The sequence below is a fragment of the Neovison vison genome, chromosome 3, assembly GCF_020171115.1.
Source record: "Neovison vison isolate M4711 chromosome 3, ASM_NN_V1, whole genome shotgun sequence".
Lineage (NCBI taxonomy): Eukaryota > Metazoa > Chordata > Mammalia > Carnivora > Mustelidae > Neogale > Neogale vison.
In genome coordinates, this window is record NC_058093.1 from 52,192,114 (window position 1) to 52,206,608 (window position 14,495).

At 35.3% G+C, this 14,495-nt stretch overlaps 1 protein-coding gene and 1 pseudogene across 1 annotated transcript in view; one reads left to right on the top strand and one right to left on the bottom strand.

Annotated features, from left to right (window-relative positions):
* The window catches only part of GALNT13 (polypeptide N-acetylgalactosaminyltransferase 13), a 551,077-nt gene that overhangs the window by 118,794 nt on the left and 417,788 nt on the right, over window positions 1-14,495 (top strand). The gene's annotated exons all lie outside the window — the stretch shown is intronic.
* On the bottom strand, window positions 3,882-4,010 carry LOC122903700 (annotated as a pseudogene).

The window sequence follows — 14,495 nt, forward strand, 5'->3', positions numbered from 1 at the left end:
TCTGTACCAGAGTGCTGAGAATATTTCAGGTACTAGATGGTGAGAATTTTGTTAGCATTGGAAGAGGGGGTGAAAAAAAGATGAAATTTACTGAAAGGAAAACTATGTCTGTCTGGAAATAATTTCAGTGAAAATTCGATATATTTTATAAAGTTAATTTGTCAGAAACATGAAAGCAAACTTGGTATAAGCAGTTCTATTTATAAACTAATTTTTCTTTGTTATGTAGCTAATGAAATTCGGTATCAACAGTGTGTAGTGAAATTTGCTACAGCTTTTTCAATTCTTACTATATATATATATATTTTTAATAAATACAAGTGTTACTTTAGTCTTTACCAGTTCTGAGCTGGAGTAGAACTTCCAAATAAATCTGATGCAGGTTATTATAGTAGTTTAAAAATAATAATTATTTATGGCATTGGAATGTTTTCTCCAAATTAAATAATTTTAAATGAGAAAATAGTTTTCTTTTTTCTTTTCTTCTAAAAAGTATCTAATTTCTTGTTTAGTGTCAAGTCAATACTTGTTAAACGTCAAGTAATTTCTTGTTAAGAAATTAAAGTTGAGGTAAGTGTTAACTAGGCCAATACAGGTATTTATTTATAATCCCTGTACCTATTGGAAACTATGACTTAGAATGTGCATTTAAAATAATATAATTTGGGGGCGCCTGGGTGGCTCAGTGGGTTAAAGCCTCTGCCTTCGGCTCAGGTCATGATCCCAGGGTTCTGGGATCGAGCCCCGCGTCGGGCTCTCTGCTCCGCAGGGAACCTGCTTTCCCCCCTCTCTCTCTCTGCCTGCCTCTCTGCCTACTTGTGATTTCTCTCTGTCAAATAAATAAAATCTTTAAAAAAATAAAATAAAATAATATAATTTGGGTGCCTGGGTGGCTCAGCGGGTTAAGCCTCTGCTTTGGGCTCAGGTCATGATCTCGGGGTCCTAGGATCGAGGCCTGCAGCGGGCTCTCTGCTCAGTGGGGAGCCTGTTTCCCCCTCTCTCTCTGCCTGCCTCTCTGCCTATTTGTGACCTCTCTCCATCTGTCAAATAAATAAATAAAATTCTTTAAAAAACCACGAAAAATAATATAATTGAATTCTCTTCTTCCTCTTCTCTCCATTTATTTTTTGGGCTGGTTAAGCTTATTTGATAAAGTTGGTCTGTGACCAAACACTGACGCGTCCAATGGATGATTTATGTTCATAGTAATGAAAGATTTAGGCTTCATTCTCTCAAACTGATTTCTAAATATGACAAACTAAAATGAGATTTTATTTGCATAAAGAAAGAATTTGAGTATCATTTATTCCACTGCAACCCTTTATGTCTTTGGCATTCTATTTTAATTTTTAACATGCATATAACATGTGGCAGTGTATATAGTCTAAATGAACATATTTCATTCTGTGCCCTTTGTAGTGTGACATAGTGGCAGTTTCCAGAAAGGTGTGTCACTTACCTTGTTCCCTTTAGAGAAAATGTTGAGCTTCTTCTAAAGGAAAGGAAAGATAATGTGAGGATAAAACAGGTAATATTTTATGGTATCACAAAACTACAATAAATTTTATTGGTTAGCTTAAGGAAATATCTTTCATATTTGATTATATCTGTCATCTTTAATTTTAAAGTTTTATTTTTTACAATACAATGCTTCTTAAAGGAAATCCATTGAATGCTGATTTTTATTTTAGGAGCTACAGCTTTCAGAGTTTAAGGAAATAACTGTATTGTGGTCAGAGATGATTACAATAATAGTGTAATGCTTTCATTTGAGTTCTCATGTTGTAGGATTTTTGTGAAATTTGGAAGGAGAAGAAATGGAGGTCAGTTTATGAAAACCTCAAATTGTTTTTGTAATTGACCATTTGGATCATCAGTGATAGTTCTGATGTGGAACACAACCACTGTGTGTGCAGTTTCACCTAGATACTTGGAAGTGTATTTGGGAGGCTAGTGTAATAAAGGATATTATTATAGCTCTAGAAGACTTGGATATACTAATAGCACCTAGAGAAATTAATATTCACATAGAGCCAAAAAGTGAAATTTAGAGAAAGTTACCTTTAATGTTACCCAAATAATATTAGTACTATTATTAATATTACCATTAATATTACTAATTCTTTAATATTATTTTTACCTTTAATAATACATTTTATTTGAATTGAATAAATTCAAACCTTTATTTTCATGAAACATGCATGTTTTTTTCAGCCAAATGGTGAGTTTCTTGCCATTCATTTTTTTCTTTAATCAGCTTTATTGAAATATAATTTATAAACAGGTACATTCACCAGTTTTAAAGGTACATGATGATTTTTGACAAATACATACAGCTGTATAATCACCAACATGATCCTTTTCCCTCAGCCCCTGGAAACACTGATCTGGTTTTTGTAACTATAGTTTACTGTCTAACATATCACTAATGCTTCTGTTCACATTTTTAGGGTTTTTTTCCCCCCTTTGTTTTATTTTTGTTAGTGTGCATCACTGTTAAGGTAACTGCTGTTATATTCTGCAGTATTGAATCTACTGTTAATTCTACCCAGTTCTGTTGTCCACTTCTGTAAGGACTTTCTATAATAAAATATGCATAATTTTTCAGTTGGCTATTCAAGATCAAATCCTGCTTTTGATGTTTGAACTTTCATCTGCAAAATGGAAAAATAATTATGTGTGCCTCATAGGATTAAATTCAATTATCTGTGTATAGCCCTTAACAGTAAATAGTAAGCTCTCAGCAGGTACTAGCTGTTATTTTTATTATAACTTAGTCTTTGTGACTTATTAAAAATGCCATTTCTTAGGTAATTAAATATGCTCATTATTTCTAGTTTTCAGCTAAGAGCATCACTTTCCCAGGAAAAAAGACTTTTACTTCCTTCTTAACTTCTCTTCCTTACAAAATAAGTTCAGAGGGCAGTTTCTTTTGAAGTCCTCTTGACAGCATCCTGCCTGGGCCCGTTTTCTCACCTTCATCCATACGGTGTACCTTCTCAATTGGTAGTTTAGTTGTACGAAGAATTCCTTTCCTGTTTCTTGCTATTCCTCTTCTACATAGATTTTTACATTAAAAGATTTATTCATGAATTTTTCTTTGGGAGTTCCTGGAGGAGTGGGTTTTCATTTTATTTGTTGTATTTTCAGCACCAAACCCAGTAGCTTGCATTGTAGTTACTTAATATTGAAGGTCAATATACAAAATGATAAACAAGTTCTAGGAAAAAACTATTAACTTTTGCAGGTGTCATTTTAGCAGTTTTTATGGACTATATCAGCTTGACACATTAATGGCCTGCCTTCTCACCTATCTTAGCAAACTGTAGAATATGAAGAATTTACCCTAACAACTACTTGACAATACGTGAAAACATGTTCTGACCAAATGTCTCCAGAAGACTTCTAGGCCTGTTTTGCCTGATGCATTTCCTTGTTTCATTATTTATTAAAATGCTATTCAGGAAGCTGAATTTGGTGGTGGTTTGCAGTGCTGCATTTTTATTGGAAATCTTTGGCTATATCTAGTTTCCTTAGTATAAGTTGTTATGTGATCTTAGCACAGTTGTCCAGGTCAGAGCACTTTTGTACTTTCATGGGAGTTCTAAAACTGGCCCTTGGCCAGATTATCAAGAATTATGTAAAAATAATGTGAAATTGCTAGATAGCATTTCAACTGATAAGTTACTGAGACCCTGATCAGGAGCCCCTAAGAGCTGACTTTCTCCTATAATTTGATGGTAGCAATAAAAAAAGACAACTATGTCTCTATGACTTTGCCTCTTTTCTGTATCATTACCTTGTATTTGCTTTTTATAGTAAATAGTTGGCTTCCAAATGTCAAAAGCTATATGCATTAATATGGAGGTTTGTTTATTCTGGAAGAGTATCACTTAGATTACAGTATTTTCTTTTGAATTTGCACCTCCAAATTAGAGGAAAGACATGCAGTACTCAAAAATGTATATTACTTATTACACTTGATCTTAGCCAAAAGGCTGAGAAGCGATTGTATATTACTTATTAAAACAAAAGGGAAATATCATTAATTTTCCAAATGAAATGTCCTAGTTTTAATTACTTGTAATTTATAGTAATCAACGAGAATTAGAGGGTTCCTTCCTGGCTCAGTTGGTAGAGCATGGGACACTAGATCATAGTGTTGTGAATTCAAGCCCTATGCTGAGCAGACAGCTTACTTTAAAAAGAAAAAAAGGAAAAGTAAGTACTAGGACTACAGCAGTATATTTGATTATATAGCAAACATTAACTAGGATCTGGTAATCACACATTTGAAAGTCACTAACAGGGAGATACACTCTTGACATTCCAATTTAAACTTATGGACACTTAAAATTATAGCTTGGCATTTATTTTTAACCTTTCCACTTCTAAAACCTTTTATTTCAAGTTTATCTCAATCACTTGTGACAAGATTTCCATGTCAGAGTGGAAGACTCAATGTTCTGTATTAGTATTTTGAAAAGTAAAATACCCTCTAATTGTGGAAGTTTCTAAGGAGCTCAGGATGTTCAAGGAATTAAGGCCAAATTGGGTTAGCCATATAGGTGAAGGGCAGAATTTATAAGAGACTTCTATAGAAAATTAGTCAAGAGGCAGCTATACAGGCTAGCTCTTAGAGAAACTTTGGATTTTTTTCTGAAGTAGAGTGGAAGCCAATGAAAATGATCAACAACAAATAGAGGAGGGGCTTGAGAGGGAAATAACACAATTAGATTTACACTGAAAAAAAAAATCTCATTGTGGATATTGTTGGGCAAGTAGTTTGGAGGGAAAGAGGAGAAGCATGAGGACCAATAACTAGTCTAGTGCTAACTGAGGGTTTTGGAGGGTGAGCCTGGTGGTGGGTATTAAGGAGGGCACATATTGCATGGAGCACTGCATGGAGTGTGGTGCATAAACAATGAATCTTGGAACACTGAAAAAAAATAAAATTACAAAAAACCCCTCAAAACCCACAAAAAACCTCACTAGTCTAGTGCAGTAGTCCAAGGGCGGAAGGGAAGAGGGTTTGAGCTTAGGAGGAGGAAATGGAGATGGGGAGAAATGCATGGAGTTGAAATACATTTATCCATTGAATGAACATGTCTTGATAATATATTGGCTCTAAAAGATGAAGGATTGGGAAGAATCATGATGAGGTCCAGAACTCTGGCCTAAGCAGCACATAAATGCTGAGGTCATTTACTTAAAAATTGGACAAGGTAATGGGGAGAGGAATTGTTTGGGAATAGAAAGAAAGGGGGTTCTTATGAAACCAGGGTTTGGTGTTAGCTATTAGATTTGAGAGGCTCATAATCCATCTCAGTGGAGTTGTTAGGTAAGTGGTTGAAAATTAGTCTAGTATCAGGGAATGGGAACTTCGCTGCCTCTACCTTGGAAATAAAACAAATACTTAGTAAGAAAAAGGTATCTGTCTATGCACTAAAGGGGGCAAATATTATTAGATCTAACCCTGAAGCTAAAAGACCTTGCACTTTAATTGGAGATACCAAATGCATATACACAAGTTTAAATGGTCCCAGGATTGAGCCTATTCATATGCTTATTATAAGGATTTGGGCATGTTAGCTTATGCCAGAGCAGGACACAGGGATTATATTCTGCAGACTATTTTTGGAAGAATTTTACTCCTGTGCTGAAAAGAGATCTCATAGACAATCATAGGAATAGATTTTGCCCCTTAATTAGATGGAATGGAGCTCACTCTGAGCTTCAGGATACTTGACATAAAGGCAATGAAGATATGCTCTTTGCAGAGAAGGATATTATGGAATCATTCATTTGTTTCACTGACAAACCTATGTTTGCAACAAAATTAAATAGAAAGGATTGTAAAATAAAAAGAGTTGTAATATTAAGGGCCTTACAGATATCCATGAAGTCAGCATTAAGCTCCTTATCAGTGTGATGGGAAGGAGCACCATGAACCAGGAATTTAAAATATGGGTGGTACTGGAATAAAGCCCTGGCAGAGTGATGTCCACATCAGCTGACATCATGAGTTTGTGGGAAACAAGGATAATAGTGGCCCTCCTGAGTAACATGTGTCCATTCTATACTAGAAGAAAATTTAAAAATTTGAGAAAATGGCAAGAGCCTAAAGTGCTGATATTAGTAAAGGCTATAAAAAGTTGCTGAATTATTTATGTATTAACTTTCTTACTGAACTCAGGTGACTAGTTAAAAGATAAGTATGATTTATTAATAAGTTGGAAATAATAGTGAGTAAAAAAAGAGTAATTGCTAGAGATGGTAGTAAAAGAGGGATGATTTCCCTGTTCTCAAGAGAGTCATCATGTTGTATTTAAATTGAAATTTTGAAAATGAGGTAATTTATGTCAAATTTGGGAATCATGGCCATGCCACATGCTTGCAATGATAGATAGAAGTGCAGTTATGGAGTGACAATTAGTTGTTATTCTTAAAACATCTTAGGCCGGGCATTTGGGACGCCTGAATCCTCTCCTATTGAAAGTTTGCTGGGAGTTTTCTAAGGAATTAATGCATAATGATTTAAAACAAGGTGAAGTAATACTTTATGATGGCATATTTGGTTCTGTTGAAAACTCTATTATTTAGCCTCAGTATTCAGAATCCGAATACAGTGATAGGTCTGCATCATATATTTCAAGCCCTAAGTAGAAACCTGAATCTCAAATTAACATTCCTCTGTGCTTAAAAGGACACATCCTTTAGGGCCAAGGGATGAAATAGAGTGGAGAAGGCTTAGTGTTTGCCTGATTATTTATATGCCTTCCTCTAAGGTATCAGTTTTTAAATATATATGGCCCAGTTATGATGATAAAAGTCAGCCCATTTAATTTTAACCATTTGGGGTGGTTGCATGAAGGTGAAGAGTACTCCCTTCTCTTTGAAACTAATGGATGGGTGGAGTTGGAGTATCTGTAAAGATGTGAAAAATATTTCTGGCAAGGTAGATTGTGGAAGGAAATGTATATGAGTGTGGCAAAGTCCAGGGCAGTTTTAGAAGAAGAGTGAATATGACAGAGAACTATTTGTTAAGGATTTTTTCATATTTATTCACATTACAAACTACTGCAGCAATAAAAAGATGTGCATCCCTTTTCCTGCCTTCATACATCTTAAGAATTTAGTGAGAAGTGTTAAGGAGTGAAAGATATTGATTGAAGTGATATTTTAAGGCATATTGATATGATATCAGAACACCTTTTGGACACAGTTTGGACAAAGAAAATTCTAGAGGTAAATAAACTTGTCAGAGACAGTGGTATTTGTAGATCTAAGAAGGATTATATTAACCTGCAGAAGCTCCTTACGTACAGAGGAAAGCCCATCAGAATAACATCAGACCTGTACACAGAAACCTGGCAAGCCAGAAAGGGCTGGCAAGATATATTCAAGGCACTAAATGAGAAGAACATGCAGCCAAGAATACTTTATCCAGCAAGACTGACATTCAGAATGGATGGAGAGAGAAAGAGTTTCCAAGACCGGCAAGGCTTAAAAGAGTAAGCGACCACCAAGTCGACACTGCAGGAAATATTAAGGGGGGTTCTTTTTTTTTTTTTTTAAAGATTTTATTTATTTATTTGACAGACAGAGATCACAAGTAGGTAGAGAAGCAGGCAGAGGGAGAGGAGGAAGCAGGCTCCCTGCTGAGCAGAGAGCCCGATGCGGGGCTCGATCCCAGGACCCTGGGATCATGACCTGAGCCGAAGGCAGAGGCTTTAACCCACTGAGCCACCCAGGCGCCCCAAGGGGGGTTCTATAAAAAGAGAAAAATCCTAAGAATACCATTGAACAGAAATATAGAGACAATCTACAGAAAGAAAGACTTCAAAGCTAACACGACGTCAATGAAAACGTATCTATCAATAATCAATGTGAATTGATCAATCTCAATGTGAATGGCCTAAATGCACCCATAAAGCGACATAGGTTTGCGGATTGGATAAAACGACAGGACCCATCCATATGTTGTCTACAAGAGACCCATTTCGAACCTAAGGATACACCCAGACTGAAAGTGAAGGGATGGAGAAGCATCTTTCATGCCAATGGGCCTCTAAAGAAGGCCGGGGTAGTGATTTTCCTATCAGATAAATTAGATTTTAAACTAAAGACTGTAGTCAGAGATACAGAAGGACACTCCATAATTCTTAAAGGGACTATCCACCAAGATGATCTAACAATTGTAAATATCTATGCCCCCAATATGGGAGCAGCCAATTACATAAGAAAACTATTAATCATGATAAAGAGTCATATTGATATGAATACATTACTAGTAGGAGATATTAACATGCCTCTCTCAGTAATAGACAGATCATCGAAGCAGACAATCAGTAAAGAAACAAGAGCATTGAATGACACATTGGACCAGATGGACCTCATGGATATATAGAGAACATTCCACCCTAAAACAACAGAATACTCATTCTTCTCAAGTGCACGAGGAACCTTTTCCAGAATAGACCCCATACTGGGACACAAATCAGGACTCAACCGATACTAAAAGACTGAGATTATTCCCTGCATATTCTCAGATCACAATGCTTTGAAACTGGAGCTCATTCACAAGGAAAAGTTTGGAAGGAACTCAAACACCTGGAAGCTAAACACCACCTTGCTTAAGAATGCTTGGATCAACCAGGAGATCAAAGAAGAACTTAAACATTTCATGGAAACCAATGAGAATGAAGACACTTTGGTCCAAAACCTATGGGATACAGCAAAGGCGGTCCTAAGGGGGAAATACATAGCCATCCAAGCCTCTCTCAAAAATACTGAAAAATCCAGAATACACCAGCTATCTCTACACCTTAAAGATCTGGAGAATCAACAGCAAATTAAACCAACTCCACATATAAGAAAGGAAATAATCAAGATTAGAGCAGAGATCAATGAGGTAGAAACTAGAGATACAGTAGAACATATCAATGAAACTAGAAGCTGGTTATTTGAAAGATTCAATAAGATTGATAAACCATTGGCCACACTAATCCAAAAGAGAAGAGAGAAAGCTCAAATTAATAAAATTATGAATGAAAAGGAAGAAATCACAACTAACACCAAGGAAGTAGAAACAATCATCAGAAGTTATTATCAACAGTTATATGCCAGTAAGTTAAGCAGCCTAGATGAAATGGATGCATTCCTGGAAAACTATAAACTCCCAAAATTGAACTAGGAAGAAATTGACAACCTGAATAGACCGATATCTAGTAACAAGATTGAAGCAGTGATCAAAAAACTCCCAAAAAACAAGAGCCCAGGACCTGACGAATTCCCTGGGGAATGCTACCAAACTTTCAAAGAAGAGATAACACCTATTCTCCTGAAGCTGTTTCAAAAAATAGAAGCAGAAGGAAAACTTCCAGACTCTCTTTATGAAGGCAGCATTACTCGGATCCCCAAACCAGGCAAAAACCATACCAAAAAGGAGAATTTCAGACCAATATCACCGAAAAATTTGGATGCTAAGATTCTCAACAAGATCCTAGCAAAGAGGATCCAACAACACATTAAAAAGATTATCCACCATGACCAGGTGGGATTCATCCCTGGGTTATAAGGATGGTTCAACATTTGTAAATCAATCAGTGTGATAGAACAAATCAGTAAGAGAAGAGAGAAGAACCACATGGTCCTCTCAATTGATGCAGAAAAAGCATTTGACAAAATCCAGCATCCATTCCTGATTAAAATGCTTCAAAGTATAGGGATAGAGGGAACATTCCCGAACCTCATCAAATCTGTCTATGAAAGACCCATAGCAAATATCATCCTCAATGGGAAAAAGCTCTCAGCCTTCCCGTTGAGATCAGGAACACAACAAGGATGCCCTCTCTCACCACTCTTGGTTCAACATAGTATTAGAAGTGCTAGCAACAGCAATTAGACAACAAAGAGAAATAAAAGGTATCCAAATTGGCAATGAAGAAGTCAAACTCTGTCTCTTCACAGATGACATGATACTTTATATGGAAAACCCAAAAGACTCCACCCCCAAACTGCTAGAACTCATACAACAATTCAGTAACGTGGCTGGATACAAAGTCAATGTACAGAAATCAGTTGCTTTCTTATACACTAACCTGCAGAGATGAAACAAAACAAAAAGATCCACAATATATCAAAATATGGTTATAGAAATGAAGCAAAACTTCAGAGTTTGATCTGTCTAGATCTCAGAGAACCATACTATTGATAGCATAATAACTAACATTTACTGAAGGCTTCTAATGAATACATAAACACACAATCATATACCCCATATATATTACATATATAAAGGCACACAGAGGTTCAATAACTTGTTCAATATCACAATTAGTAAATGGTGTAGGTGGCATTCTGCATAAATCAGCTATCTTTTACAAAAAGATGGAGAAGAGAAAAAAATGTAAAAAGGTGGCATTGTCACAGAAAAGCAAGAGAGAAAATCTATTTACCAACCATGTGTTCTTGTATCATAATTTGTGTTTAGAGACGTTCCACACTTAATTATATGGATTGCCAATGTTAGAATCCTAAATCTCTATTGAATAAGGCTTACTTGTAATAAATAAATAAATGAGTAACTAATATGCACTTCCAGTTTCTTAGAATAAACTCTTTCCACGCTTAATGCAGAAATGAAAATGAGTCACTGGAGGATGATAAATTTTAGAGTTCCTTGTTATAAGGGAATTAGGCTCACTTAATCATATTTAAAAATATGTTTTGGAGTCTGACATGACATTCATTACATATAGTAGTGTTCTGTTACTGTGGAAAATAAAACAAAAGAGTAGTTAGAGAATATGGAATGATAAATATCCTGGAGCTGTGCTAGACACAAATCTAAGTGAATAATGTAATGTGGAGTTCCCTAGTCATATAGCTTACAAAGCAGAACTAAAAGCTTTCTTCTGCAACTTCGAGCTAGTCCAGACTAAGATTTTAGAAAATTGGTGTACAAATGATGATAGCTATTGTCTCAACATTTGATAGGCAGACTGAAACACAAAATTGGCTATTAGCCTAAAGCCCAAGTGCTTTTTAAGAAGAGGAAAACAACTGAAGCTAGCAAATTGACTTCCATTTGGGGTGGGTGCCCAGAGTTCTGACTAAATTCACTTGTGGTGACTTTCAAATCTCTGGGGTCATAGGTTCTACTGACCTTTGGGAAATGGAGCAAAGAGAAACAGGGCAGCTTTAACAAAACCACCCTTGGAGTTTCACTCAGCAAAACCTTCTCCAGGATAGTCAGCCAGAACAAATCATCAAATAACTTGCATAAAAATTGAAGCCTTGCTGGGAGAGGGGCAGAAAAATTCTTTCATAATGTTGGTAATAGTGTAGAATTCATTCCAGTAAGCTCTTAGCTGGGGCTGAATTGCAGTAGGCCAGAGAATGTGAGAAGGAGCTAACCCTTGGCTGAGTAGAAAGGTTGGGGTGGAGAAGCCTAGAAGAAACCCAAATAGGGAACTAGAAGGAGGGGCCAGGAATCCAGAAAATCAACCCAAATGAGATAGCTTGGGAACAGTGAGGCTGTACTGGAGGACAAGGGCAAGACTCAGAAGAGAAAGGGTAGAATTGTCCCAAGGTCCAAGTCAGAGGGGAGCCTGTGGTGGGGGAGTGTACAGAGCATTTTGCCCTCAGACAGGGTGTCCCTTTTCAAATGAAGAAGTACTATTGAAGCCTTTTTGGGCTATGTTACAAGAAGAGAAGGAATTTGGTACAGTTCATGCTATTGAGGGAATTATAAACTAGACCTATAAGCAAATAATTATTATATAATGCATTAAACAGAGATACTGTGCAGTGCTTAAGGGGAAGGTGTTGACCTACATTTAATTCTCCTTTCTGCCATTCCTGGCCACGTTAACCTTTAGAGATTATTTAGTGTTTAGGCTTCCATTTCCATTGTCTTGTAAGTAAGTGATTACATTACTGATGTTATTGGGCTGCAGTGGATTAATGTGCTGATCCACAATGGGGACAGGATTGGACTAAATGGGGACATAGATTGGACAGGGATAGGACTGGACTAAATGACAAAGAAATAAACAATGTGGAAGGCTAATGGCTTCAGCAATGTGTTTGAAATAACGGAAAGTAAAATCACATAAATGAAATAATAATTTGATAATTGTTACTCTGTTCTGGGAGGCTGAACTTTTTAGAAACATAATACTACCTGATTATTTTGTTCTGGAATTTGATAAATGAGTGAATTAGCATTGCTCTATTTTTATGCTATGCTTTCAGTCTGTGAGTTCATCTAAATAACTAAAATATCAACCATTGTGTTTACTTAAATATTTGAATATCACAAACTGAAAGAACATGAAATGAAGTGGTAATTAACATAGTTCAGTGTATCTTACTATCTCATATGCATGTCTAAAATTAGTGTGCTAGGATAATATATACTTGTTCAGTTTAATTTCTAAGGCCAGAATTCTAGGCACAAATTGCACTTCGATGAAAATAAAATAACCATGAATGTCAGGAATGTTTATTGCTACTTAGAATGCATGTTGCAACATACATTAGTCTGTGGACGTGTATCTGGAACTAAAGTGGAGTAGGACCAGATAACTTAGTATTCAGTTATTCATTTTATATATAACTCATTGCAAAATACATGTATGGATAAAGTTGGATTCACCCTGAACACTGAATGGTCTGCTTGTGTAGCTTGTTTCTGGGCTTCTAGGACCACACAACTATATCCCTAGCAATAGTGGTAGGTGGTTCAGAACTGTGGATAGCTCCTCCTATAGCTCTACTAAAAAAGACAAAGTGCATTTATAATATATTGTCTTGGGTTATCATTTACTCTGGGAAAACATTATGGTACTCATGTTTCCTTCCACAGCCCCTTATTTTAGAAGAAAAGGTGGAATAAAACAGAAAAGGCATGGCAGCAATAAGTGCTGCCTCATTATTCAGACCTATTAGGCAAATTAAATATTTTCATCGAGGCCAATAGAAGTAAACTAATTTTTATGATTTTTTTCTTGCATAACTTATGTCTTTCCCTAATGCTCAGTTTTCTTCTATCATTAAAACCTTAAAACCTTAAATATGTCTGCTTTGAGAAAAAATGTACTGTGAAATCATATACGGTAGAGTCTAGGGAAGCATTTATTTCCTTAGGAAAGGTTAGTCCAAGATTTTCTCTGGGAAGTAATTTTGAGAAATTCAGAAGGTGCTATATATATGACTAATATATTTTAAAGTTTTAGCAACTATGAAAAGTCAATTTATAAACATACCACAAAAAATGTAGATAATTCAGGGGTGCCTGGGTGGCTCAGTCATTAAGTGTCTGCCTTTGGCTGGGGCCTTCATCATCAGGCTCCCTGCACCACAGGAGGTCTGCTTCCGCCTCTCACACTCCTTCTGCTTGTATTCCTCCTCTCGCTGTGTCTCTCTCTGTCAAATAAATAAATAAAATCTTGAAAAAAAATGTAGATAATTCAAACACCTAAGTGTACTATTATATTAAGTTCCTATATTTAACAACAGTAGATATTTGCTGTAAATTAAATACCCAGTTTACACTGAATACATGGCATAAAAATTTAAAAAGTAGCTATAAATTCACTAAATAAAACAGATTAAATATTAGTATTATTTAAGATATTAATAGTAAAATTTAAAATACTCTTTTTATAGTAAAATTAACAAATGATTTCTTGCAAATTCAAATTCACTATAGAAGCCAGTATTAATATGATCAAATTCTACTAACATATTGGAAGATAGAGAAATGCACACCACAGAAATGCAACATTTCTGCAAACCACAGAAATGCAAACATTTTTGTGGTGGTGCTTTTTCTTGCTTTTCAAAAGATGTATGTAAGCCCACTGTATATCCATGATTATACTTTAATTACTGAGAATAAGGAAAACTTGTATTATTTAACTCATATTTTCAACAAAACATCTGTTGCTGTGTTTTAATAGCACTATAAATTATCTAAGATCATCTAAGAAAGTTGAAATGTTTAGTAGAATGAGCTCATACATTTCTGAATATGATAAAGAATATTGTCATGGATACCCTTTAGTATAGACACATTGAGCTATTTGCATATACAGAAGTTGTTTATCAACTTTTAAATAGATTAGTTATAAACATTTACATATCTGTATTGGAAATTTTTTGTTTTTCAAGTTCATTTACATATTTAATAATTTAAAAATTCACGTATTGATAACTTGTTTAAAATCTGTAAATGAACTCTTGATTTGCTTATGTGGTAAGAAAAGTTTAAACAATTTTCAACTCATTTTGATTTAAACATGTATTATGTTTACTCTTCTAAACTTAGTGCTGAGTCAGATATACAAATAAACATCAACTGCATATTCATTTGGAAGCCGTGAAGGTTTATATATAAGTTAGTAATAATTGGGCACTGTTATTGCTCTCAAGGAGCTTAGAGGCAACTTAGAAATATTTTCAGTTATTTCATTACTGATATTTTG